Raw genomic sequence first — 13,510 nt, 5'->3', positions numbered from 1 at the left:
GGTTATTTTTTTGGAACAAAACAGTCGAAGAGAGCCAGGCGGATTTCTTTGCCCTATTTATTATAGGATGGTGTTTTGCTCCCTGCGTGCACACATGTTGAATTTCTTGTCCGATAATGATCGTCGTCTTAATGCCCAGGCAGGGTCAGGCTATCTATTCTCTCTCTGGCCACCGGTCTAGACGGTCTCCGTCCGCAAAGCCTTTCTGCCCCTTCCTTTTAAAAGACCCACTTCTGTTTTCCTGTTGTGCCCAAACAAGGATTTTATAAAATGGGTGACATCGCCACACAAGCTGTCTGTCGAATCCCCCTTAATTAAAGTGACGTTTAAAGCCTTCCTCAGACACTAATAAACCCCCTCTCCATTAAGATCCTCCTAATTACTGTGAGCAAAGGAAAGGGGGACACACACAGACAGACAGTGTGGAGGTAAGCCTGCTGGCATTTGGCCTCATAAGCTGAGCGCCACACAAAAGAAAATGTCCCCTGGGTTACCCATCCTACCAGAGAGAGACTTTTTTTTTTTTTTTCCAGCATCACCCCCCCCCACCTCCCCTACCCACCCCCTCGCCTGTTTTCTTGTGAATGAAAGTATATGACATGTGGTCTTGGGTGTCCATTCACGGAGCCGGAGGAATGTGTGAATTAGGGGTTTTGAATGAGGTTTGAATCACAAGCCACCTGATTAGTCATTAAGAAAGCTTTTTGACATTAGCTTTGTCTGAATGTGCGCGGTGGAGGTGAGAGTGCTGTCATCTAAAAATGCCCATTCACTCAACTGAAGCTGATTAGAAAAAATGAGCGGTTTAAAGTGAGATAGCCAAATGTTTTCTTCGGAAACGTAAGCCAAACATCTGCTGTGTTAAATATTGCTGCCATGTCGATGACTTTAAAGGCTGAAGCAGTGGAGGACAAGAGGCTTCTATTCTTACACCTCACAATGAGCTTTAACTGTCCGCGCGCGCACACACACACACACACACACACACACACACACACACACACACACACACACACACACACACACACACACACACACACACACACACACACACACACACACACACACACACACACACACACACACACACACACACACACACACACACACACACACACACACACACACGAGGTACAGGGCCGCTCCAGCTGCGTGGTGGAGGCAAGCCCAGAAAGGTTAAACGTGTTTGGTTCATGGCCTGGTCTGCAGATTAATGACATTAACGAAGTTTCCATTATTCGAGCAACTGGGGGAGACAAGGGCGTCCATGCGGAAAGCCACATGACCGACGCAGAGATAAGAGAAAATGAAATACGTCTTCGCGGAGACAGGAGGGGCCAGGAAGTGCCACTCCAAATTAGCCGCAGGCCCAGTTTGTTGTTACTTCATTAACCCAACAGCCCCGGGAAAAATAAAAAGCAGGGTCGCAACCTTTAGCAACAGGGAGGCCTGGAAATTACACAGAAACTCCCTCTAACTTTGACTGGATGCAACTGTTGCCTCAGTCAACAACAACATTTATGAAGGAAGTCTATCATTAGAAAAATGTCTTTGCATTGGATTTCAGTTATATCTCAAACCCGTCACTTTACATTGTCAATCAGCTTTGGACTATTAAGTTTACATTCAATGCAGTATCAATTGGGTATTTTTAAAACTACACACACACACACACACACACACACACACACACACACACACACACACACACACACACACACACACACACACACACACACACACACACACACACACACACTTATTAATAATGCGCCGCTTTTAATGTTTATGGATCTCAATTTCCTAATTTGTTACAATATAGATCAATCAATCAGTTAAGAAAATTACAAACTTGCAGTTGTAGGGCAGGCACTTATTTGACTAATTGTTTAGGAAATCCAGAAAAACAACAAGTCAAAAAGATGAATCAAATGCAATTGTGTTTCCTGGTTCAATTCTGATGCTATGTGTGCGTAAATGTTCAGAATTCAACTTTTGTTTTTCATCAGCTCTGGAAGCGTCCCTGATGGAGGGGACCTTATACAATATCACGTCAAGCTATTCAATGACTGACAGTCGCATCAATAATATAAAGTCATTATCAGCTGTTCTACAACTGAGAATAAAAAGCATATTACAGGAGCATCAATATTAGATAATATGCATTGTGCTGTGTTTGTTTGCTCTTTAACATTTGCTGGTGTACTTCAAAACAAAGCCGAGGTGTATAATGCCGCCCTTGTTGTTGTAACGCGAGCTGCGCACTGCTTCTTTATTTGCAGGCAGTGACTTTATTAGAGTCTATGGTTACAGACCCTTGGAAGGAGGGCTATTGTATTCTCACCCCTTCTCTGGCAAACATGCCTGTGCTGCTCTCTTTCCTTTTGTACACTCCTCATAACAAACAGACCTAATGTGACCTGAAATCTGAAGCCACCTGTGTTACTTGGAGATGTTTTTTCTTTCCTCATTTGACATCTTAGTTATCACGATTAAAAATGAAGTACTTCTACTTGCTTTACTTATCTTGTGAAAGTTAGCTTTCAACTGAGCATGTGATGTTTATTCTTTGAAAATGCAGCTTAAAGGAATTCATGCTTTTCCCCAGTTTTTCTTTTTTTCTTTCTATTTTTCGCTCTCACACACGCGCGCCCATACCCACTCAGCAACATGGATGAGCAGCAGCTGACTTGGCGAGAAAGTCTGTGGCACAGGTAGACAGAAGCAGGGTCCAGCGAGTATCTACTGAGGCTTCAGACACATCTGCCTGCTTGATTTCACCTGGTAACTGAGCATGTAGTATTTACTTCTCGGCTGAAATGCAATCAGGGACTGGTAGCTGGCAAGGAAGCAATGAGCCTGCGATTACGGTAGGTACAGTCCTCCCCTCCTCCCGTCCCACCTCGCAAGAAGTAAGGAAGTTTGACTGAGAGAAAAATGCATTGAAATAATCTGGTATCTTACAGTTTAAATTGAAGAAAAAAAAAAGTTGTCTTTTTTTCCCCCTTTTCTTGATGTGGTGCATTCACACAGAAACAGAAATCTTGCACACGAGTTTCAATAATCTGATGTTGATGATAAAGCAGTTACTTTAATAGACATGAAATCAGGATTTAAGGGTCGAGCTTCTGGGAAAAAACCCCCACAACTGCTCACCATTTGAAGGCGAGTTTTAAGGGCATCATCATGAGTTCCTTCGTTGCTGACGACAAGAGCCTCGTGAATTCCTGATGATAAACGTAATGGTGACACTGCTGGGGTTCTTACGGTAGAGCGCTCCCTGTGTGCATATAAACATTTTACATCCTCGAGACAAGAGTCACCTCTCTAATCTGGCTGAAGACGTGTGTGGAGAGGCCCTTTATCTCACCCTGCTCTAACCGGTTGCTCACAGAAGAGCCATTTGCCTCCACTAATGGGGAGTGAGTCTTTCACCGGGACCTGTTTGCCTCTCAACCCTCTGAAAGAAAGTTTGCCAGAGAGGAGACATTAAGAAAACCAGTTAATCTGCAGCAGTCTGTCTGTGTCTACCCAGGGAGTGGACCCAGCTCCTTGGTGCCTTTTCAAGAGGCTTCTCTTCTCAACAACTATAGAAGTGTTAGATCAGCACTTTTCTTTAGTCGGTCTGATAAAGTCACAGTGGTTGAACAACTAAGTGTTTAGCCTTTCTGCTCTTTGTTTATTGAGTTTGAAAGCTTTAAAATGGTATAGACAAACCTTACTGTGTATGGCATAGTTTGCATTTATTGCAAAATGTCTTATTATTGTAATATTTTTGAGGAATATAGCACTACATGTCCAGCTCTGTGAGGATTCAACAACAGCAAGGCGACCATGGTCATTTTAGTATAAGTTCATTTGGGAAAATGCACATTATAAACATTCCTCTAAACGTTTTCCTCGTGCAGAAATTACAATGTCTCTAAGACTAGAATAAATTATAACTGCTACTTACAAGTTACGTAGATAGTCTATTTTCATTTAATCGCAATGAGAAAAGAAGACGTAAACGTTAATGAAAACATCCAGGAAATCCGTGAAACATGCAACACAAAGACTGATTTGATAAAAAAAAAAATTGCAAGATAATCAATAAATTGTAACAATGGAGATTGAAGAAGGCCAACATGAAGCTGCATTGTTGAATGTTCAGTGTATACATTTGATATAGGCTCACTCCACAAAACCATAACCTTTAAATAGACCTACCTACTAATGCCTAATTTCCCAATATTTCTTTTTTTCTTTTTCTTTAAAAAAAAAAATTAGCTGCACACTCTGTACCAAATGGTGGCGCTATGCCACAAATTAATTGTTCACCTTCTGTTGATGAAACTCAAAAAAGATAAGAATCAATAAATAAATAAAATAAAAGCTGGGCTCTGTGTGTGCCTTTCTCAGTTTGCACTATGAGTAGGACTGATGTGATGCATGCTGACGGTCTTTATTAATTTTCCTGACAAGCAGGTGTTTTTGATGTCAAGCAGATTTTACTTTTGTGTATTGCACATGGGATGCATTTTAATCCAAATCCAACGTTGTGACCTGATGATGTTGGTTGGGAGAGAAGGTTGTGACTCGTAGAATTGAAAATAAATTCCTCTCTTTCTACTCTGCGATGATCGACTTGCTATATAACCCAAAGACTGAGCAAAATGTTGATATTAGAGGGCTGGTTTACCACCATTACAGAGCAGTCGGTGAAGCTTTACTCTCTCTCTGAAAAGAGCCTGCACAAAGTATTGCATCAGGAGGAGCTGAAGCCCTACCACAATCTCACCAAGTCACTGTTACTTACCTTTGTTTGTGACAGTGGGGGCCGTTGACCCTCAGACACTCGGTCTTTACTGACCATTTATGGAGCAATCCTACTGTGGCAGGAGTAGTGGACCAAGGTCATTAGTGGCTGAAGCGAGAGTGACCTGTCGTTAAAGACGTGCCAAATAAACACAGGAGGGACTCTGGAGAATGGGGCTAATCCCGGTAGGTAGTCACAGTGGCAGGTAGCTGGCAGGGTGGGATTATCAGGAAACGACGTGTGCGAGGCAGGTGCAGGGTGAGATAATAGCAGCTCCTGTATGTTTGAGTGAATTTTACCACTGCAGCATGAAAATCCAGGGGGCGAAGAAATAACGGGGCTCAACACGCGTGCAACTCAGGGGCAGACGCATCAAGACCCCATGTAAAATACACACTTTCAAACACGCACCCTCTCTCCCTGTCGCGCCCGCTTGTGTTTCACGACAGATGCCGTATGGACGGTTGTATTCTCAGCAGTAACGGAGGGCCCTGAGGGTGTCTGCTGTCAGACAGTACACCAGGGATCATCTGTGACACGTTGACACCGATCCCCTCATGTCACACACAATGCTAGTCTAACACCACTGTTTGTGTAAGCGTGTGACCGTGCGTGCTTCAGATATATACGACTGCACATTTATTCATGCCTTGTCCACAGGGCAGAGGGTTTTCTCAACCAAGATCTTCCACGATTTTTTTTTTTTTTGTGCCAATTTTGGCCTCAAAGACAGACATATATGCATAATTGTACAAATAACCTGTACTTGGAAAGCAATACTGACAGTGCTGTTTACGTGTCTTTGTAATATACGGTCACTGTACAAACTCTGGGAAGGCTGGCAGCTACTGCAGGTTGTACTGCTCATGTTTGGCCAGTTGAGGCCATGCTTTCCTCAGGGTGAGCACGGTGTGTTTTCTCCCTCGGTGTATATACCATCACACTGGCCCACATCTTTCCTCATCGTCATGCTGTGTATATGGGTCATGTATGCAGAGAACAAGGCATTTTCCAAATTGTTTTGTAATAAATGAACCCTGAGCAGCAGTGGACACTTTTCTCTTTGACGGCATTTACACTTATTTGGTGTTGCTGATACATGTTGTTTTACATGCAGGACAGGAAATAACCTGCACTTTGATACTGCTGCTTAGAAGATTAATCATTTACAATTGGCATGTGGTACTTTTTTTTTTTTTTTTTTACTTTTACAAATCTGAGAATACTTAAAATTGTGACACCAAGCCTGAGTGGTAGTGATGTTTATACTGTTTGTGACTTCAGGAAAATCACCTCAGTCGCCACTCTTTCTGAATAACTGTGAGCATATTACCTGTGAATGTAACTGAACACATCCGAACTGTCTCCATATGTTTAACCATTTTGATGAGTCGTGATGCATTTAAGCTTTATAAAACATATAGTTTGCAAATTTTGTTTGAGAGAAGAGGCATTTTTGTGCAACTTTAGTAAAGGCACAAATAAACAGGTTTGCATTGCATAGATTAGTACTACATATAGAGCTGAGACTGATTATTGAACCTGACATCTGCATCTCATCTAGTCGTAATGGTCCACATGGAAAGCTGGTTCGCCTCTTTCCACCGCCTCGACTTAAAACCTACCATGATCCTGTCAAATAAGTAAAGCCACAGAGATGTGTGGCCTGTGAAAGGGATACGCTCATCCTGCTAGTGTGTGCAGAGACGCTCCTTTGTTTCCTGGCATGTCTCACATACTTTCAGAGTCCAGATAAGCCTCCGCACCATGAAACACGGCTTTATGTTTGGTCTCGGTAACGTCCCAGAGAGGGCAGAGTGGACTCGGAGGAGAGACCAGCCAGTGAGCAGGTAACATGTCCTCTGAGTCACACCTTATTAAAGGGGCAGATACATGTAGGAGGCCCGGCGTTGCCGACTTTTAGTATTAAAGTACTGGCTGAATTGGTCTCAAGTAACCAAAATTCCTAATTTTAATGTTTCTCTCTACAAACTCCTTGTGATACTTGTCTATTGTTGTCTTATTTCCCTCCTTGTCTGGGGTGAGCTGGGATGGAGAAAGGCGGAGGAGGGAATGGGGGCAGGAGGTGGGAGTTTGAGGGTAGGAAGGTGGGGGCTTGGCTGTTTCCTGAAATCGGATTAGTAGCTACTCTACACTTGCATTGCAGAGACTGGGGCTTTAGTTTTGCCTAGCTCAAGACCACCCAACAGGTAAACAGGTACATTACTGTGGAGCCCCCCCCAAAAAAGGGAATGTGAGTGGTGGTGATATAGAGGATAGAAATGCTCATGAAAGGTGAAGACAGTGAATACTGACAGGTCGTTAAAAGGTATTTCTGTCTGGGTGATATGGTATTAATTCTAAAATTTGCTCAACAAGCGGTCAAGAAAAAAACAAAAACCGCAGTGCAAAAAACAAAGGAGTAAAAACTGGCAAACCCTTTTTAGTTTTCGAAATGTATTCTGAACCACCAATTTATGAACTTCCACTTCTTGAACCAACTCTCAGGACCTCTACAAAAGACCTACATATCTCAGCCCCAGCCCTCCCCCCTCACCAGGATATCTAAACCTCACACTGTCATGCTGCTGCCACTGCATCCCACAGAAAACCTCCTGAAAATTAGTTTTTGGCAACCAGCTCGCAAACACACTCTCCTGTCTGCTGCAAGCCACCAAGGCTTTGTTAGGCAGGCCTGCTCTGAGCCCAGAGCCTTCAAGACCCCCATTATGCAGCGGGACTCAGCGGGGCAGAAAGAGCAGGAGTGTTTTCGCCAGTCATGTGGGCACACAGGCATTATACACTCTTCAGTGGCACTGTAGATATTTTGTGAGTCTTACAAACAGAGGGGAGGCCTGCAAAGGCTGCAAGAAGAAGTTTTGATAATTGGGAGTTATATAAGTTCCCAAATCCTCACAGGAGGATTTTAAGTTTTTTCCCCCCCCTCCTTTTCCCCTATTGTGTGTTTTGAAAGGCTCCGTGCAAAGGCCCCACTGTGAAGGTGACAAATCTTTTGACATAAATCATTGTGTAAAGGTTAAAGGGATACAGTCAAGTGCTGAGGAAGAAGAGCCTCTAATTGCCTGCTTTGCTTCAGCTTTGCTAAGCAATGTTTTACAAATTAAACAACAGCTCCTGCATGTGCAGAACAGTTGTTTGTGCGTTCACGTACGTTTGCGTGTCTTTGTTTACATGTGCCTGTGTGTGTGTATGTGTGAGTGTGTCTGTCCACTTACATCCTATTGCAAAAAAAAAAAAAAAAGAGCTCGTTCAGACCCTGTGTCAAGATCCACAGACGAGCATATCGGCTGCAGCTGAGCAGAGAGAGCTGGAGTTTTTACTAATCAGTGATGGACAAACTCAGGGCTCCCTGCATCTCAAACATCACTGCTTCTGTCAGGGGCCCCGAGTGCAGAGCAAGTAGGTTGAGCAGCTCTGATCAGCAGCGTTGTCTTATTTTTTTTACCCCCCCCCACTGCATCACACAGGGGAACGCGTGTGTGTTTGAGATGCAGGGATGCATGGTGCTAACCCTCCCCTGAGTAGTAATGCATGAACTGTTAGCAAAACATTGTTGCTGCTGCTGTTTCCTTCTATGTTAATAAGACGTGGATTGGAGTGGGGGGGGGGGGGGGGGGGGGGGGGTTGATGTAGCAGGTGCACAGATACGATTCAAGGTTGACATCCCAAGATTCATAAAGCACCTTCAATGACGGATGCTATGAATTTTGCGGACTCTTTGGTGAGTGTTCAAAGTCAACAGACAACACGATGGAATTTGCATTAAGCTGCTCAAATAAATTCTCTTTATTTAAGATGAGATTTTTCATTCCACTATTGGGACTTTTTGGAAACACTTGCGTTTCACAAACTAAACACATTCAGTAACAGAAAGCCCATCGTCTTCAACACAAAGCCTCTGTATTTGTAATCTCAGTGCCTTTTATGCCGCATTTTGAGCTGTCAAGCTTGCTCATGTCACTCAGTTATATGTTGTAGACAGAAGAGTTTAGGATGTGTAAATGTATTTATGAATGCATGATTTTTTTTTTAAAGTGTGTAGTTGGCTCTTTCCTCTTGCTGTCTAATAGCTGGTAACCCCAGCTGAGTGTGTGTTGTGTGTGTTGTGTGTGTTGTGTGTGTGTGTGTGTGTGTGTGTGTGTGTGTGTGTGTGTGTGTGTGTGTGTGTGTGTGTGTGTGTGTGTGTGTGTGTGTGTGTGTGTGTGTGTGTGTGTGTGTGTGTGTGTGTGTGTGTGTAAAGCCGAGGCTCGCTGGGGCACTGAGGCGTAGCTTGGCCCCAGTCAGGCCAGTGCGCAGAGGGCAGAGACCAAAAAGCCTCCAGCCGTGCTTTCTCCCTATCTCTATATTTCTCTTTCAGTCTTTTTCCCTTCCACTGGGATTTGGAAATAGGTAGCCTGGAAGATGTAACATGTATTTATTGTGTATACAACATTCAGGTTTTTTTTTTTTTTTTACTTTGTGTAAATGCTGATGCAATGCATTGTAATGTCCTCCAACAAAAAAAAAAAAAACTCAACAAAACTGTGTGACACATTCCAATTTCTTGATAACATTAGAAATTCGTAGTAATCCCTGACTTCCTTGCATATGTGTATTGGGCAGAGATGTGTATATCCTTAGTCTAAGTCTTTTTTTCATCTGCTTTTCTCCACACTGGACTTTCCAGAAGGAGAAACCAGCAGGAAGCCAGAGCCACTCGTTAAACATTTTCATGCTGGATTTGAAATCAGATTATATAAGGGCCTGCTCAGTTGATATAATGGATTTGAAAAGACTAGAGCCTATTAATAAAGGAATAAAAGTGATTGGGAAGAAAGGAGAAAAAGAGTGACTTTGCGCTGGAGGCGGTGGCCCCACGAGTGGGACTACAAGGCTAATCTGCCATGCAAATTAAATCCTGCCTCTATCCACTGGCCCCTCTAATGTCCTCCATCACACACCTTTTATTTGTTGTTGTTGTCTCTTATTGCAAACAGCTACAGTCAGGGGCTTCAGATGAGCAGGGATGATTACTGTGTAAGATAGAAATTTCTTTTCCTCATCCAGGCAAAGTGGTGTTTCCCTCCCAGGAACGAGCAGTGGGAATATTCAAAGATTGTACGCAGATTGGGACTGACAGTCATTTGGCGCCTTCAGCTGGGTTTTTTTTTTCTTCTTCTCTCAAGGAATCCACCTCCATGAGTTCCAGGCAGGATTATGATGCAGTTGAGACTGAGAGGTTTAATCAGCGAGAGTGGCAGTATTTGGGCTGCAACAGAGCTTTACCCCGCCGTTTTCTCTTTTGTCTTAATGAGATTGTACTTTGCTTCATTCCTTGGAAGTCTACCTCACACTCTGTTTCTGTCGAGCTGTCAAAAGTAGCTGCAAAAACACACATATGTCACATATGCTAATCCGATTTGCACTTAATCATGACAGGGATTACACTGTACGTACAGTAGCCACAGAGCTGTGAAACTTTCAGTGTTCCTGTGGGGTTTTCCAGCAGCAAAGTTCACCTTTCTGTGAATCTGGAGCAAGTGTGCAGGGGAGACAATTTCACTGTGATTAGGATTTAAAAACTAAACAAGGCACAGAGAAGGGGAAAAAAAAAAATCCTAAGCATAAGTAGCTTTCGAAGTTCCCCGTTTAGGCTTTTACTTGAATAATCATGGGAGTGAGTCAATGAAATTCTGGCTCAGGTATTTGTTTGTGCTCCAGCCAGTTGGTGGGAAAGTACCTTCTTTACACAAAGCACCGTGAGGAGTTGGAAATCAGTTCATCTGTATCAGGAAGTGCAATGAAAGCGCTTTCCCTCACAGTCAGGAATATAACCTTTGCACCAAAAGAAACTCCTCTATTGCATTTGTTGTTCTAAAATTGATAGAAATCCACAGTGTAGTCTCTCTTACATGAAAACATATCTGCTGTACGTACATGTTATATTATTGTGTTATGCCTGAAACGCAGAGATAAAACATTACCCTTGATTAAACCATAGTTCATTCTTGAAACAAAAACACAAAGAAAGATCTGTGCTCGCCACATATTTTCTATAAAGTTGGTTAATAAAACTGCTTTGTTTTTGTAAATACCACATATTTCTTTACGGAATGACAAAACTATAGTCTTACTCTTTCTATTGCTCTCTCTGGCAGGGGAGGAGGAGCAATAATTCTGTCCAATCACAACAGAGAAATACATGGCTAAAACTCAGTACAGGCACTCTTAGCCTATTATCAGTGTTTGACTGTTTGACCAATCATTGCAAGAGAAACTGCTTCTGCGGGATAAACATAAACGGAATCTGGAATATATCCTGTGTCTCTGATATCAACATCCTGCCAAATAAAAATGAATATCCACCTTTCAAACAAAGGTATGCCTGGGAGTGTGGACCTCATTTCAAGCACAATTAACTTGAAATGGAGTGCTGCAAGATCAATAGTCCCCAGTTGATCCAGAGGGAGCTGTCAGTCTATGGAAATGGCACACATATGGTAATATCCCCAGCTTAACAACAACTTAGAGGATTTACTGTTGCTGTTTTCAGACCCACATGAATAACAAACAGTGGGCCACCCCCTGGGAACCATTTTGTTTTATCCCAGCTTCAATTAATCTTTAAGGGGGAGGATACCATTTGGGAGAAATGGCAGGGGGGATATGAAGAAGGCGTTTGTGGATGCGAAAGGTATACTGCTAATTATGAAAATTACAAATAGACAATACACTCATGCAAATTCACTGAAGTGCGTGTTCCACTGTTGTTTTCACCTAACTAGCTTTTCATCATCTCCTGTTTTTCCCCCTCTTCCTGACGCTCACTCCGTCACACACCCAGATGCCGAGATGAAGTGTGTTTGCACTTTCACTATCTAATTAGGGCACTTTTGTCTCGGTGAGAGTTTCTATTGACATGCACTCAGACATTAGCGGGATTATATGAGTTCTTACACTGATCAGCGGGATGAGATCTCAGGAGATGTGTATAGATTTAACCTCCTGCTGACTGCACTGCTATCTTCTTCGCCTTGGGCAAGAAAACCTGTAGCACGAAAAGGTTTTCAGACGAGAAAATGCAAGCGGGGATCACTGGCAAGTGTGGTCGTTTTACGCTCCAGTGTGATGTCATTAAGTCAGATTCGTTTAGCGGAGTCAGGTGCGGACAGCCGTCACGTATAGACAATGCAGTGTCCCCTGAAAGAGCTCTGGGACGTAGGTCAATTCAAAATTGATTTACCTCAACTTTGCGATTGATGAAGTCCGTTCAGGTTAAACTGCAGAGTTCTCGATTGGACGTGTACTTTGGGGAGTTGCTATTGGAATTGACTTCTGTGTGTCACCCTCCGCTCAAGCCAGGTGGGAAATTGAGTTACAAAGCACAGCATGAGAGGGATAGATGACCTCTGTGACAGTTATACAGTCTGTGTCTGCCTTTCATAACTCCAGCTGCAGAGAGTCAGTTGATTGACCTGAAAAAGAGGCTCAGGTGAAAAAAAAAAAAAAAAAATCCATATTACTCTTTTCACTTTTGTAATCTCAAAGCAGGTTGAGTCCCCGTGTGAAGAAGAGTGCCAAAGAAATGGCACTATTCAAAACACAACAGGGAAAGCTCTGCTTGGCAAATTGCAAAATGACGGGACAGTCAGAGGCATGTAAACTACACTCCCTTTTTCATGTTCAGCAAGGAGCAATGTAGGTGGAGACATGTGACTGGCACAGAGGCAATTCCCTGTGCTGTTTTCCAGGGGAGCCTGTTAAGTCCAATCCTAATAGCTATGATTTCATCACTTTCCCGCGATGAAGGAGAAGTGATGTTGGTAAAGAAAAGGGGAGAAAAAAAAAAAAAGAAAACACCAAGGCCTTGGGCTCGTGGCTCTTCCCAACTCCACCTTTTGTCATGCAAATTTGCCGAATGAGCGTTGGAGAACAGGACAATTCCCCAGCCACCACTTGGGCCAAATGCAGCTTTCCTGCATTTTAGACCCACAATGAGGAATGTATTTGGTGTCTTCAGTTTTAATTTAACCGGAGTGGCAGCTGAGGGGGCACCAGGGACTTTGTCTCATGACTGCTACAATCACTCGGGTGCAAGGAGGGGAAACCTCAACCTGGCGTCTTACATTTCAATGTGCAAAAGCTCTACCCGCGACTCCATCACACTTTGCATGTGTGTGCGCACACACACACGAGCGTTAGTTTTGCGTGCTGAGGCTGACTGTTGCGCCCGCTCCGTAACACCTCCCCAGTTTCCCGGGGAGGAAACACGCTTTCTGCTTCCCTCTAACATTTGATTCATTACAATTTGAAACAGCACATCAGGTTGCTTATTATGTCTTAAAAAATCCTCTCAACGTCCCAAAGAGCAAGGGGGGAAAATCCACCAAAGAGGCACTGCCTTGAAATTGACAGCTGTTATTGTGCTGTGCCATCTGGTACATTTGCCATGAAACAGAAAAGGGTTAATATTCTATGATGTGTGGTAGCAGTGGCACAGCCTCTTTTGCACAGCCAGCGCGAAACGCCGTGTGCCAGGAGTCTGTGCACCCGATGGAGAGAAAACCTCAACATTAGCATGGCACCATATCAACCAATGTGGCTAATTTAATGGGTCAAATACGGTTGGGAGAGTGCCAAAATAACAGCCGTACTCGCAGCATTTCTAACAGGCAGGAAAATCACAAAGGGAAGTTACTGCTTTGCTTCACA

The sequence above is a fragment of the Blennius ocellaris genome (assembly GCF_963422515.1).
Source record: "Blennius ocellaris genome assembly, chromosome: 13".
In the NCBI taxonomy this organism is placed as follows: domain Eukaryota; kingdom Metazoa; phylum Chordata; class Actinopteri; order Blenniiformes; family Blenniidae; genus Blennius; species Blennius ocellaris.
Note: the sequence above shows the minus strand (reverse complement) of the source record.